Raw genomic sequence first — 14,793 nt, 5'->3', positions numbered from 1 at the left:
AAAAAAAAAAAAAAAAAAAAAAAAAAAAAAAAAAAAAAACAAGAAAAGCTTTTGGAAATAGAAACCTTTATCCAGGTCTACACCACTCACATGCAAGTTTGGCTGTTCTTTTTCATGCTCTGTCAGATAATCTAATTAAAGATGTTTTCCCTCCCAGAAGAAACTTGTCTTGCTTAATTTAAACTTTTCAGGTTAGAATTAAAGGGCATAACACCTCATCTTTAACACTGTCTCAGAAGACGTCACTGCTGTATAATCAGCAAGGGCATGGCTCCTGCTGCCATTGAAGCGAAGAGCCAAAGTCCCAGCCATGCCAACCAAGAAGGTCCTAACCAAAACTATTCTACTGCCTCCCAGCCTCCTGCTATGGCTCGCGTGGTAACAAGGGAGGTTTTTAGCCCACTGAATTACTAAAGCAAGGATTTAAAAAAAGAGTATAGTAAGGGCCCACTGGCTGGTCAAGTAATTTATTCCACATCAGTGAACTGCATCAGAGAGTGAAGATTTAGCATTAAGCAGAAGCAGATGTTTGCAGTTCTACAATATGTTGTTTCCTTTAAAAAACCACACGTTGTGTACCACCTGCTCCTTCCATTTGCTGTTTTGTTTTTTTTTGTTGTTTCTTTTTTTTCCTCCTTAAGACATTGCTGGCAATGGAATTAGTCATTAATAACAGCCCACAAGCACTTACTTGGTTAACCAACCAGCACTCGGGAGTTGCTGGTGTCAAGAAGAACAACTTCCTTGGATGCTCCCTCAATAAATATTTTTTGGCCCTGCCTCTGGGTCTCACATCTGGTGTTTGGTAGAATATGAACTCAAGCATTTGCCATCACACAGAAGACTGCTGCTCTTTCAACTCTGCCTCTTTATATATTGTCTGTGATCTTAGGAAACGAAAAAAAAAGCTGGCCTTAAAAAGAGCGCCTATTTTTGTGCACATATAACCTCAGTCCTTGAAGATACCAGGGCAAAGGGCTTCGGACAGGCTGAAGGCCCAGAGGCACCCGCAAGAACAAAAGCAAGCCCATGCTTCTGCTGAGCAGCAGTGACACACTCGTGCTGACCTCAGCATTGCCACGCCACCCAGAAAGCCATCAGAGCCAATCCTGCGAGCACAGCTGGTTCTGAGCCATACAGGTGCCAGCTGGCCTCCCTGCACCAGAGAGGAAAGGTCCTGCAGCCACAACCCTCCTTCGACACGTCCTACTTGCCTTCCTCCCTGGCACACGTCCTAGGGCAAACAGGTGTCCCTGGTCCCCATCCTACCCTCAGCTTTCCCAGGAGGCAGGCTTCAGGCCCTTCCAGCTCTCCAGGTACCACCACGGGAGCGCCGCACAGGATGCGGCCCAGAACACGTCTTCTCTAACCCGTAAGGGTCCCAGCCAGACCACAGCTCTCCTGCAGCGTGCTGCACGTCCCAGCCACGTGCTGCTGGGGCAGACGCTGCGAGACCTCCAGACGGAGAGCCTCTGCCTCTCCGCCCCCACCCCTACGAGAGGAGCACTTGGAACAACGATATAAGGAGCACTTCCTATCAACTGGATTTTTTTCCTGTAAGCTCAAGTTCCTTGTGACTTCTACACGCGCAGCCAAGGTTCAGTTTAAATAGCTCCTGCCTCACATGACAGAAAGCATACTCTCTTTCTAGCCAAGGTATTTAACATCAAACCAAGTGATGCTGGGTAGGATGGTAATGACTTCAACAGGGAAGTTCTTTTCCTTTTCTTTTTTAAAGTGGCACAAAGAACATCACACACAGGTTGTGTAAGAGAGAAAGGAGTCAGCCTGAGCATAACACCCTTGTTGGGCTGTCCCCACTCCCCTGCAGCACACGGGGATGATTACCTCCTACAGGAGCCTCCTCACAGTTTCTGCCCCTAGAAGCAGAGTGGGAGAGACTGGTAGTGATGAACCTGCACTAGGAGATCCATAAAACAAGTTGGTGCGTTATCCTACACTGGCAACTAGAGACCCAGTACACTCTGGAGTGATGACACCTGGATGTCTGCAAGAGAGAGGTACCTTCCTACAGTCGTTTGTTTGCAGCAGTACAGGCAGGCCACTTTTATGAAATAAATGGCCCCAAACAGCAGCGGTTTTCAAGACAGAAGCAGAAAAGACTCCATAGCGTTAGTGGTGATCACAGTTGACATGCCACTCTTAACAGCCTAGAGGTAAACGCTCAGCTACCTCTCCTGCTGTTCACAGGACATTTAAAACACCAGCTCACTCAGTTCCTTCATACCTCACAGCTGACAGAGAACAGAGGTCTGCAAAAACCAAAAGCTTTCTTTAGATTCATGGAAGGAGAAAGGTTCAACCGCATGTGACCTTCACAGACCTCCAAAGGTGCAGATCTGCAGACTCAGCTGAAGGAGAGCAGGGTGAGCACATACCTTGCAAGCAGCATCCACACACAAGGGCCTAACATTAAGTTAGGTTATGCAGGTCTTGTAGCTTCTGTAAAAAGTCTCTTCCGTACCACTTGGAAATTAACCATGAATTAGTACAGGTCTGGAAATTATTTCCTATGCGTATTAACATTCTTCCTGTTAATTGCTGTGATTAAGATTTAAAAAAAAAAAAAAAAAAAAAAAAAAAAACAATTTTGTTGCATGCTTTGATTTTTTTTCAGATTTTCAGTCAAACACAGCTGTCACAGTTACATTTCACGCTTTGTTTTGAAGCTGTGTGTTTCATTGCCACACAGGTATGAAGAATTAAGTAATATTTAGGTTCAATATGTGCCTGAGCTTGCAGAGACAGGCCTGCGACAGCCTTGCTTTCATTCCTTTGCGCAAGGTGTACAACAAGCAAGGAGAAGGAAGGTGCTTTGGGGCAGTCCAGAAAGTAATGCAAGAGTCAGACCAAGAAATGGGTGAAGATTTTTCAGTGCCATCACATGGGCTGTCTAAAAGGTTAAGAGAGTGTTATAAGGAAGGCTATCAAGATCAAAGTGAGAGCTGAACACTTAACATGCTGTGACAAAGTAACATGATCTGAATATGGCTTAGATATACCTGGCAGAAGGAAAGAGCAGTATCAGGGAGAACCCCCACCAAAATTCAACATTTAAAGTGTTTATTCAGCCTTGGTTTAGGGCTGCACCTGCACTGTCTCAACCTTAATGATTCTATGATCAGCTTACTAAAATGGGATTGAGGCAACTAATTATGCAAAGATTTTTTGCTTTCCACTTACACAGGAACACAACTTCTCCCCATGGTAACCTGTGAGCAGCTCAAACAGCTGCAAGTGCCCGTGTTCTGCTGTTCAGCACTGGCAGAATTGGATTACCACTTTTTTCTAAGAGCAGATGGGAGGATGGGAGTTCACCTAACCCTTTCAGCCAACAGCTCACCCACCTGCGCTGACTTTCCTGGTTACAGGCACCACTGCTTGTGAAGAGCCTTTGGTAGGAGCAGACAGCATATTTGACACCTGCCACCAGGAGCCTGAAGCTCAGACTTGCACTAGTGAATTAAAAGGCAGAATGAACTCTCCACTTCACTGCTGCTCTTTGCAAAGAGCACCAAACAAATAGCTCTGTCTACACTTTAAGTCCAGATCCTCAGCCCCCTCTCCCCATCCGACTTACTGGACTTCACTTCATTACAGCTTTCAAAGACCTAGCTCTCACTCGTCATTTAAGTTCTTGCCTAATGAATCACATACAATGCACAGCAAAGTCCTGACATGCAGAGGTTGACAAGGAGCAGCTAAAAGAAGCACCATGCACTCACTGAAATCTCCTTGTCACAGCAAACGACAACCAGAGACCCTTTTATCCCCAAGATTTGCTAGGACCAACTCACATGTGGCCATTTAGTCTCAGAGGTCAGCCTACTCCAGATATCTATAGAAAGAACAAGTTCCCTTCCCTTAGTCATAGGAAGAAGATCCATGACTTCCAAGAGAGAAAAAAGGGGCTACAGCATGAGGAGCAACACTGCAGCCAGAAGAAACTGCCCCCAGCACACAGACCCAGGCAACACGTGCCCCAGTTTTTACTACATTTTCCCCCCTAGCAAGAAAGAGAGCAAGATGCAGATCTGGGGAAAAGGAGAAAGGCAGAAAACGCACAAAACTGTAACTTCATAATGGCTATGTAGTGTCACTGGATAAGCATGGTGCTTGAAAACTTCAAGTGATCAGTATTCTTCTTGGCTGAAGAAAAAAGATCAAATAATTGTGCTTGCAACTACTGGATAAAGTGAAAATGGTATTTACCGCTTCTCTGTGTGTTATTTCTCACTTGTGCTGTTCCGACAACCAAAAGCTGTCTGCACCCATTACACAAGCCTTCCTCTGAACAGATAATACCAGGGTGCAGTGGGAAATCCATGTATCAGCATTTTTTTTCCCATTTGTGCCATGTTGTTTATGGAACATTCACATTTGCAACCTCAACAAAACATTTCAACAAAGCAGAGGAACAATTCCTCCAACGAGGTAAGCACGTGGGGACCAACAGACAAGTAACCAGCCCATGTCACAGAGAACGTTGCTGGCAACCACCACCCCTAAACGTGAAAAGTGAGGAGAGAAAAATCAGCTTCAGCTCGCAGTGCTTATACTCGGCAGCACTGGCATTTGGATAGCTCAACTCACGCCGCAAGTAGGTCATTTCCTACAGAAAACAAACACCGGCCCAAAAAAAAAAGTTGGCAACACTTCAGTGAGTTTTTCTTTTCACTTAAGTTCTCTACCTCTGCACCACCAACTCCTCTGCTGTACAGCCCAGAAAGTGTACTCATTGTCCTTGTTTAAACCACCACCAAAATACATTAACACACGCACGCGGGCAGAGGAATCCTGTCACACTATTTTGCTGCTTGAACAAGCCCCAGACGCTCACTAAGCAATCCGATCTGGTAAGGTCAGAGATGTGCAGCACTGCCAGTGCTCTGAACAACTGATAGGAAACCAACCAAAACAGAAAACCCACCTTTTGGTGTAGTTGTCACGTCGTCAGTCACAGGATGTGTTAGTTCAGGTTTCCACAACCTGAAACAAAGAAAACCCTCCAGTTAGTGGCAGCTTTTAAAGGCTGAAGACTTTTTTTTTGTAAATGAATTAAAGACTTGTGAATTGCAACCTGTGATTAACAAAATAACTTCCTCTCCTGCTCTTGGTAACAGCTAAAGTTACACCAAATTCACCTTTCCAGCCACTAGAATCTCTCCTGCCATCTTAGATTACATTCCTTCGTATGCATCAGAGCACATCCCAGAATAGAGGCTAGATTTTCAGAATGCCTGTTCTTGTATCAAGTCGATATCCCCAGAAAAACAGATTCCAGTGAAACGTGGGCTACACTGATGGCTTCTATTAGGACCAAAGTTTGACATAAAAAACTAAACCCCTTCTTATAGAAAGGAGATTATCTGCCAGCAGAAGACTTATGTATCTTGGTTCACCAGTAATGATTCACCAAAAAAGAAAACCAGATAGTAATACCAAAACCAAAAGTACAGAGAATCTGCAAACAAAGAGCATAGATAATATGACAGTTCACCAAAAGCTTCCTTCCCCCCCCAAGGAATCCCAGTTATACCACACAATAAGAGATGCTTATTAAGCTGCAGACAAGTCTGATGGGGCCTACAAACCAGAGTTCACCGACCACAGCAAAGCAGCAGCGGTGAGTTGCTGCTGAGCAGTTGCAGAGAACTCTGGTGCTACAGCTGTTTCTGGCACGTCCTTAATTACTCTGTGCTCTAGGTGCTACCGTATCTTAAACTGGGTATAATATTGCAGCAGCATAAATGAGGATTAATTACTGCTTTGCAAGTCCTGAGAGAGGTTGGGCAGGGGTGAAGCACCTATAAAGTGCAAAATGTTATTTACAAAGTGCATTGAATTGCCTAAGCAGGAGGGTGAGCAGACAGGATTCCCTTCCCAGCTCCAAGCCCAGAGCGAGTAAAAAGCCCATTTGCCAGTGCTATCACTCTTAATCGACGTGTACCCTCCCTGAAGGATTAACTTCTACCAAAACGTGGCTAACAAATCACAGCTGCACAGAGCTACATTAAATATTCACTGCTTGACAGGGAAAAGGTAGGGAGAGGACAGATGCCAGCAGGATGAAGCATTTTGTACTTCTAGTCAACTTTGCCATGTCTCACTGTACCCAGGAGCATAGAATTGTCAATGAAAGCAACAGAAGCCTTGCCAATGACTCCACCAAACTCAGAATCAAAGCATAAAGAAAGGAAACTAAAGGTACATTCGGTGCCAGCCTTGCCCGTTAGCACAAGGCAGTGGCTGAATCAGGAGCAGAAAGCAGGACCCCCTCCCTACCTTCCGCTTTAAGAACAGGGCAACTTTCTGATAACAAAGGAGGAAATTGGTATTGCACACTGCTGTCAGAATTGAGGAAAAAAATGAAGGCAAAAACAGGAGAAAAGTGGAAGAAAACAGCTCAGCTATTTCTTCTTTCCTCCCATTACCAGAAAATAAAAAGTCAGTTCTCACAATGCTCTGGCCAGGCGTGGTCCCTATTATCTTTGGTTAATTCCCTATGTCTGAGAAGGCAATCAGCCCTAAGCCGGTCAGACTTGCTAAAGGAGATTTGTCGACAGCCCCACCCCCAGGTGCAGCATCATGCACCAAAGATGTGGTGTTCTTCGGAAGATGCCACTTGTCCAGACACTGCTGCTAATGGCCAGCAGCGTGCAGCCACCTAATGCCTTGCACAGGATATTCCCTTCTTGAGCAAAACCCCATTTGGGGCCTCCTAAGCTCTAAGGAGCCCCAGTCCATGCCCAAAGGAAGACACGAGTAGGGCCAGTGCCAGCAGGCTCCCTTCTGTGAGGTTTCCGATGGAGAAGCGCGTGAGGCCAGTGTCTCCAGCAAGCAGAACTTCCAGCACCTTTACAGACTGATCCGCAGTGTCGGAGACTTTAGAGTCATCCCAGTATCTTGGGTAAGGATAAACGGGATAGTGTTGCTAGCAAGTTAAGGTGGCTGTGACACACAGACCAGACATACTCTTTGGGTTCAGTTACGCTGTAAACTCTGCTTTGGAAACCTCAGGATTTGCAGAATCACAGCCCTGACTCGCACAGCCTGTGGCGAACACCCAGGACATGTTTAGGACAAGACTACTAATAAATAAAAGTACTGTGCCAATTGCTTGACTCAGACAAAAAGCTATTAGCACTGCTACACGTTGGCATTTTGTCTTCTGAATGCTTCCTGGCTAACAAAATCAGGTGGTTTTAAATGTTAAGCCCATATTGAATAGTTGATCTACCCCTTTTCTATAACAACAGTGGCATTTGCTAATGGTGTCAGCTTTTATGTGAAGTCAGCGTTCCTGCAGGGAGTCCCACTGCCATAGGCGGGCAGCGAAGTCTTTCACTAGCCACAATCCATCCTTCAGCCTACACAAGCTCTGAGAAACGTGCGTGCACTACAGAGGGAGCTTTGTTTATCCAAATTATCCCAGCTGGACACATCACCAACATCTCACATCTGGGTGCATTTCATTTCTGTAGGTGCAGTTAGTTCCAGCTAAGTGAGGGACTCTGAACATCTGAAGGCAGAAGATGGCCCGGGTAATGGTGATCATGAAGCGGCAGAACCAACTACTCCAACAGGAGGAAGGAACAAGCACGGCTGACTCAGGATACTGGAAGACAGATTTCAAGCAGCTCTGCACAGGTCAGCAGCGCCTCACGAGAGGCCAGACAAGTGCTGAAGAGCTAATAAAGATAAAGGTAAACTACTCTGTGGCACAGGAAAGCTGGGATCAAGTAATTACAGTGCAAACCAAAGCAGAGGAGATGTTTAAGGAACATTAAGAAGAGACTCAGGTTGGAAAGTTAGCTGGACAATAGGAAATTTATCCACGGTTATTTAAAAAACGAAACTGTCATGGAAGGAACAACTGCAAACTCACGGGAGATGGGAGAAGTCCCAAAGCACTTCCTGAAGGTCATACAGCGTCACCTGAGCAGGGCACAGAAGGGTGACAACCCAAAGACCCGTCAGCCTAACTCAGATTCCTGAAACAAACTGTTACCCCATTGTAAATACTCAAAAGATGGTCAGACAATCAAACTCAAAGCTGTTTCTATTAAAAGCAGACTGGTCTACTCTGGTTTTCTCTTATGGTATAACATTTACTGGAAAAAAGGGTAGCACGAACATGCTATACTCTGCAGGGGATTGAATGGCTGCTCAGAGGGGCTGGGCTGCGGGTCAGCTGAAAGGGCTGAGCAGCGAGAGTTTGCAGGCATGTCACTAAATTGTCAGAAATCAACACTGCAAAATTCAGCGATGCAAAGCGCTGCAGCGCTTAGAAAACAAGAGGGGAGGCCAGCACTGACAGCAACCCTGCGAGGTCGCTGCCGTGCTTGCTGCCAACAGAGCAGCTAGCTTGTTAATAAGTTGGACATGCAACCTCTGGAAAAATCAAACGCCTTGATACAAAACGTTCCTGCTCTTGTGCTGCAGGGAACTGCGCTAGCAAAGGCAGCAAGAAGACACATTTCAGCACATAGCTTCTTCCATCAGCATCTTAGCTGAAGCTCAAGAGGCTGAGCCCAGGTACAAGACTTCACACAGGAGCAGCTGGGGTGCAAACCCACCCTCCTCCGCTGTGCTTACTCCTAGGCGGAGGCAAGTCACATCCTGCAGGAAAGCCAAGTGAGCAACTGGGTATTCGGCTTCCACAGACGTTCTCCAGAGTTCTTCTGTCAGAGCCATCATCCTAGCACTTGGTACCCCTGATCTGTGACACAGACATGCCTTAACACAGGAGATAATCCTCCGAAGCACAAAGCTAGCAGTTGTTGAACATGTCTGAAAGACTTGCCAAGGAGATTGATGCTAATCTAACTAAATTAGATCCTTACTGAAGCACAGTACGCCACCTTCACCGGGCAGTCTAAAAAAACAGGTAAACAGGACAAGGCTATCTCAGGGAACCTGCCTCCACAGCAGAGGTCTGCTTTGTCTTCTTGTGATTCCTTCCTGCCTCGCACATTTACCTTTCTTTCATCTGCCTGCTGCAGAAGATGGACAGCCCGAGATTTTGTTGCTCGCCTGCCCGCATGTGATGAAGCCGAGCGGCCGGAGCTGTAGATGTGCTCTGAAGGTCTCGTCCCTCGCAACACACTAGGTTAATTCACTTTTCAGACTGAGGTTCACATTTGAAACACACTGCTGCAGCCCACTTAGAGCAATCTGTGTGCCGAGAGAACAAATGCATCTTTTGTTTCTTGAAAAAGTCAGAAATTTCAAAGCGTATTTCATCTGTAATTGGAGCGGGATGTTCCTCATCTGCTAGGGTAACTTTTGATACTGGCTCTTGCCACATCTCATGAAATGAAAAGTTCAAATGAGTTCTAAATATCCCAGAATATTTCAGATTGTTTACACATGACAAATGATCTATGGCTTAGAGCAAAAGGAGTGAATAACACAGCAGATATGTGGGGCATCTTCCCTGCTGTGCAGAAGAGCAGACACACATCGGGTACGGTTAATGGGAGCTGAGAGCCTAGTTTCCCAGGAGCTATATGGCACACACACCCTTTCAGCTTTCATCTCCCGGTTTCAGGGACAGGAATTCACACCAAAAGTATGCTGCATGCTGTCAGTGCTGCTGCAGCGACAGAACCTCAGAGCTTCTGTTTGGGCCTTTGACTGTTCCTGTTATCCTTTTGCCATTTTTGAAGGCTTGGATACATTTACAAGATGCGACTCAATGCACTGCAAGGGTAAAAACGGTGCAAGAAAATACGTAACAAAAGGAATGAGTTGATTTTCAAGAGCAATCAGTGTTGCTCCAGCTCTTCTCCTATTCAAGTGAGTCCTATATCCTCTTGTGACAAGGCACTTCTGATAATCTGAACCTGCCAATTCTTAAGTGCTTCCAATTCTCATTCATAGACAACGTCTTCCTCGTAGCACTGATGATTTCCAGGGAGCTTATCCTGGATTTATACAGTTGCAAGTAAATTTATCCACATCCTTTTATTACCTGCTTAGCCAATTCCCAGTTTATTGGCATTAACACTGTAAGAGGTAATGCTGTTGGAAGCTTTCAGTGAAAGGGGAATTGTCGCAACTTTTTTTCTCTTCCATAGCATGGAACCCAGAAGTCTGACCTGGAGCCAGGACAGATGAGCGGAGCTCAAACTGCCCATTGCCACAGATTCACAGCAGCTAAGAACCAGCCTAGGACACACACCTGGACCACAGGACAAACACAGCCTAAGGTGTCAGAAGAGGCACGCAGCAACAAAATGAAAATTTCTGCCCTACAGGCAACGGGAAAACAGAGGGGTTTACATCTCAAACCACAGAAAGAAATGCTGGCTGACTTTTCCACAGATGGCTGTGGCCACAAGAGCAGCAACCAAACACTACTAAGTACCTTTACATGAACACAGCACCCTCCTGCTGAAAACTTGAATGCTGTTAACTTAAATGAGAGGTACACCTCTGAGAAACAAGCATGTTTGAGCAGAGGACTGTGCTTGTCCTCACGGCTGAGGATCCAGGCTGCACTGCCACCATTCACCCTTCAGCAGTCTCCATTATTTACAAACAGATGCACTACCAGTGTAAAATCGAGAAAAAAAAACACCACACAACTTTTAATTCATTTGAAGATGACACAAGGAATAAGCTTGCAAATCTGCTTCCAAACCAAGTACCTGGGATTTCGGTGATTTAATTTATTTGCACAGTCATGCCAAAACTTTTAGGGCAGGGGCACAGCGATTTTACAGAGATTTCTTTCCTTTCAAAGGGAAAGATCCCCCAGACCACAGCACCACAGACCACAGCCAGATGCTTTCCACTCATGGAAGAGTGATTTCAACTGAACTTGCATGCACAGCACAAGATACCCTTTTCAGCTATGACGGAGGCACGGAGTGCCCGAGCACCCACTGCACCTGCCCGCTGTGCCCCAGGATGGGCCACAAGGAAGTGCTGCAAGCAGCCGCCTCCACAGCTCACAGCGAGCAACACCAACAAAGCCAGACTCAGGGGGACGTGCAGCCTGTTGAGTCATCTTGAAAACGTGTTCAAGCCTTAAAAATGGGGAAAGGATAACACAAGGACAGGTACAGGCACCAGGAACTTTGGGAGACTTCTCAGAACAGAGAGGGACACGTGCTCCACCATGTGACAACCCAGGTTGCCTCCTGGTCAGCAGCGCCCAGCACCCTACCATCACCTCCTCGACAAGAGACGGGATCCCAGCAGCTCGGTGACTCGCAGCGAGCTGTCGAGAAAAAAAGACAACTCCTCCAGAACTACCAGAGACAGATTCTTTTCAACAAGCAGCAAGTTACAGAAGGATACAAAGCAAAGCTTGGATAACTTGGATAAGAGGGAAGAAACAAAACAGCAGCCAAATTATGCTCGTTTCTAAAAATCAGTTTGACTTAAGGCTTTCTATTGGAAATCAATGAGGGTTTTTCAGGAGTTCCTAAGTGTTGCAATTATGAAGATTTACTTCGTGGAAATGATTTTTTCTCAATGGGCTAGCAGATCAATTCAATCTATAGAAGCCTTTCAGATCCATAACACTCAAATGGGGATGGGAAAATCAGCATGGAGGTGGGAAAAGGATGGCCTGAGAGCAAAAGCAAGAAATCCTGCACAACTGTTTCTAACCCAGCACCCAGGGCCTGGTGCCCAACCAACGTCACTGTGCCCAAACCGCTCACAAGGTCAGGACGGAGCATGGACTGCTGCAAAGACAGCCTGGGCAGCTTCTGCTGGGCTCCTACAAGGAGAGATGCTTGGACTTCAAACGTTTCTTCCACCTCTGAAGTGCGAGTGCACCTCTGTTTCACAGCAGGGCTCTGAAATACCAAGTCCTAAACGTGAAGTGGCAAGGGAATGCACGAATGACTGATGGAAAAGCCAGTAGTTACAGGGCATGGTTGTATGCAAGTCTGCAGAAGACAAAAAAGATTGGAGACATGCACTGAAAATGCAAGAGAAAGAAGAAAATCACTGAGTAGCTGTTCCCAAACGGCGCAACATCCATACCGTGCACTTAATGAAGCAGGAGTTCTGTGGAAACAAGTAATAATGTGATCACATAATTAAAGCCTGCTTTATAATACACATGCAGAAGGCAGCCACAAAGGCTGCACAAACACCCTTTATTCCAGTATTTCCTGAAATGAGCCATTTGACTCAGCAGCGTTAAAAGGTTCCTTTAACAGCTTTTATGGTCTGCGATACATCATCTAGATGCAACTGAGGTCAAGTGCATTAAGAATCTGAGTAACATTTTGTGCAGCAACATGACAAAAGAGGCACTGTCTCAGCCGCATGGGTTGACTAGCACTCAGGCTGCCTCTACAGCCACACGAGAGACATGTACACACATATGCTGTACAGCACTTGGAATTCATGAACTGTCTGCGTCAGGAGGTTATTGTTATTATTTTGAATAAAACAGAAGTGCTAAGTCTTTGGTGGCCTCTTAGTCCCTTGTATGAAGGACAGTGGCGTTACAGAAAGAGCACAGCAGCAACACAACCCAGGCCGAAGATGAACTGAGGAACACAAACACGTAGCAAGGCCGTCTGCATGCCTCAGCCTGAGACCTGTCACAAGGAGCAATGGCAAACTGATTCAAATCTCACTCAGAGATCCCACTTCTTACGGATTTATTAACTTTTAATTAGTAGGCACAAGCGTAATTCTCATTTCAAACAATCCCTCCTTGGCAAGTGACATTATCTCTATTGTATTTGCATTTCAGCCAGGAAAAGGGCACTTTTTGCTTTATTTAAAGGGCTGACACTCAGTAACATAATTAATGAGCAGCTTTGACTATAGCCTCCTTTTAAAACTCACTATTCAGGATCAAAACGCTGTTTATAATTACAGGTGCCAAGTGCAGAGCTTGTCTTAGTACATTTCAAATTGTTACACTATATAAATCGTCTCCAACTTTTTTCCCCACTTCTTCAAAAGGGAGACATTTTCAAACATTAAGATGCCTTCAGAACAGAAGGGGCTGATTTCACAGGGGCTGGTCACTCCACGTGGACACCCAGAAAACTGCTCCAACAGCCCTAAGCTGACCACTGTGGCAGCTAAGTGAGATACAAGCAAAGATACTTGTGAAGATACAAGCAAAGTACTTGTGAGCAAGTGCCTTGTGCTACGTCAGTTTATACTTGCAAAGGACGGAGCCACTTGGTCCCACTTTTAAAGAAGTTTACATTTTTTAAAATCCTGTGTCACGGTAACTCTGACACTGAGTCCTTCCGTGGTGGCTGAAGCGTACGGCATCTCAGGATAATGCCTTGTGCTGGCTGCCAAAGGCTGAATGAAGCTAATCAGCAGTGTGCTGCTGCATGCTGATGTTGATGCTTGAAGGAATCACAAAATATTCAGTTCAACTCATTAATCCTTTAATGCTGCTTCCCATCTATCACGGAGCTCAGTGTAATTGCAGGTTTCAGAAAGCACCAGTAGGATTATTAGTGCAGCAACGCACAGGACAGCACAACAAGAAAGGGGTGTCAGATGCCAAATCATTTCTAGGCAAAGCCTGTATTAGTGGCTGCCTTCTCCCCAGGGGCACCAGCGTCAAACCACTGCAGTTACCTGTATGTAATCAGTGGTGTAGGAAGTCAACAAGCTGCAAGAACGCACCGCAGATGTGCCAAACCTTGTTGTAGGTGCACTACCTAAATTTAGGGGCAAGCACCTCAAAGGCTGAGTCCTGAAACTGGGCTGCACCCTGCTGGATGTTTGGGCCAGGGACTTTTAGACTCTCCCTGCCCTGCCACTCCCAACTCGCCATGCACCATCCTGCCATCTCCACGCAGACAGATCATTCCCAGCGGTGTCTTCCTTCCACCACTTGCCTTGAAGTGTCCAGCGTAAAGTCACCGGACACATCAGGAAGCCCACGTGCTGCTAGGTGACCCTGGAGTTTACCCCACCACTTCACACCAGCATTTAAAATCAGCTGCCTTTGGCTAGGACACTTGGTGCTCGAGTACCCCTTGCCATCAGTCTGTACCCTAATTAACACCATTCCAGAATTTCTCCCTCCATTTTCAATCCTCAGAAGGTTGCTCTGTAAATATAAAGCTTTTCCCTCTGATTTCCTGCTGCCTCCTTGAAACCCCGGGTACCTTACCCCTGCATCACTTCACCTTAACGTGCTGGTGTAAGGCCAGCTACTGGTACCTTTGTCAGCACTTCTTTCTACTCCTCCCAAAAGCCCATAGGAACATCTGACATCATCTCAACTGTTCCACCTGACAAAGCTCAAGATACAAACCACTCGTGTTTCAGCACAAAGATGACTATCAACAGGCTGCAGCAAAATCCTGCCATCTGTAGCCCTCAGGCAGACATGGGATGCATTCACTTGAGGCAATTTTTTGTGCTAAAACCCTACAGATAACACTTTATGGCTGTAATTGCTTTACACGGGACTCTTCTGCACTTGACTGTGGAAGGAAAAGAGCATTCAGGAGAGCAAATTACCAAGCAACAGTCAGCCAACCGCACTCAAGTCAAACACAATCACGGTTCCACACAGGAGTACATTGAGCTGATGAGGTCTTTAAGGCTAGAGCCAATTTCGCACTGCCTCCAGCTCAAAGGCCAACACGCCGGCAGTAACGGTAACTGAACCAAAGAACTGGATCGTTCTGCCCTGAGGAGGGAGCGTGTGCTGCTACAGGGTGACTCAAGAGCCACAACAGCCTTGGTAAGAGAAAGCTCCGGCACAGACAGCTACCTGCACGTCCTTGAGCGCCACGATCAGATCTTACCAAA

The 14,793-nt window shown here is 46.1% G+C and overlaps 1 protein-coding gene across 23 annotated transcripts in view; it reads right to left on the bottom strand.

Moving 5' to 3' along the window:
- Positions 1 to 14,793, bottom strand: part of MAP2 (microtubule associated protein 2) — a 195,364-nt gene that overhangs the window by 148,989 nt on the left and 31,582 nt on the right. For all 23 annotated transcript variants that reach the window (XM_035331554.1, XM_035331562.1, XM_035331548.1 and 20 more), the window contains exon 2: positions 4,952 to 5,010. The gene's annotated coding sequence lies outside the window, so the exon portion shown is untranslated. The remainder of the gene's footprint in view (positions 1 to 4,951; positions 5,011 to 14,793) is intronic.

This window comes from Oxyura jamaicensis, chromosome 7, assembly GCF_011077185.1.
Source record: "Oxyura jamaicensis isolate SHBP4307 breed ruddy duck chromosome 7, BPBGC_Ojam_1.0, whole genome shotgun sequence".
NCBI classification, from domain to species: domain Eukaryota; kingdom Metazoa; phylum Chordata; class Aves; order Anseriformes; family Anatidae; genus Oxyura; species Oxyura jamaicensis.
This window is presented reverse-complemented; position numbering and strand designations above follow the sequence as displayed.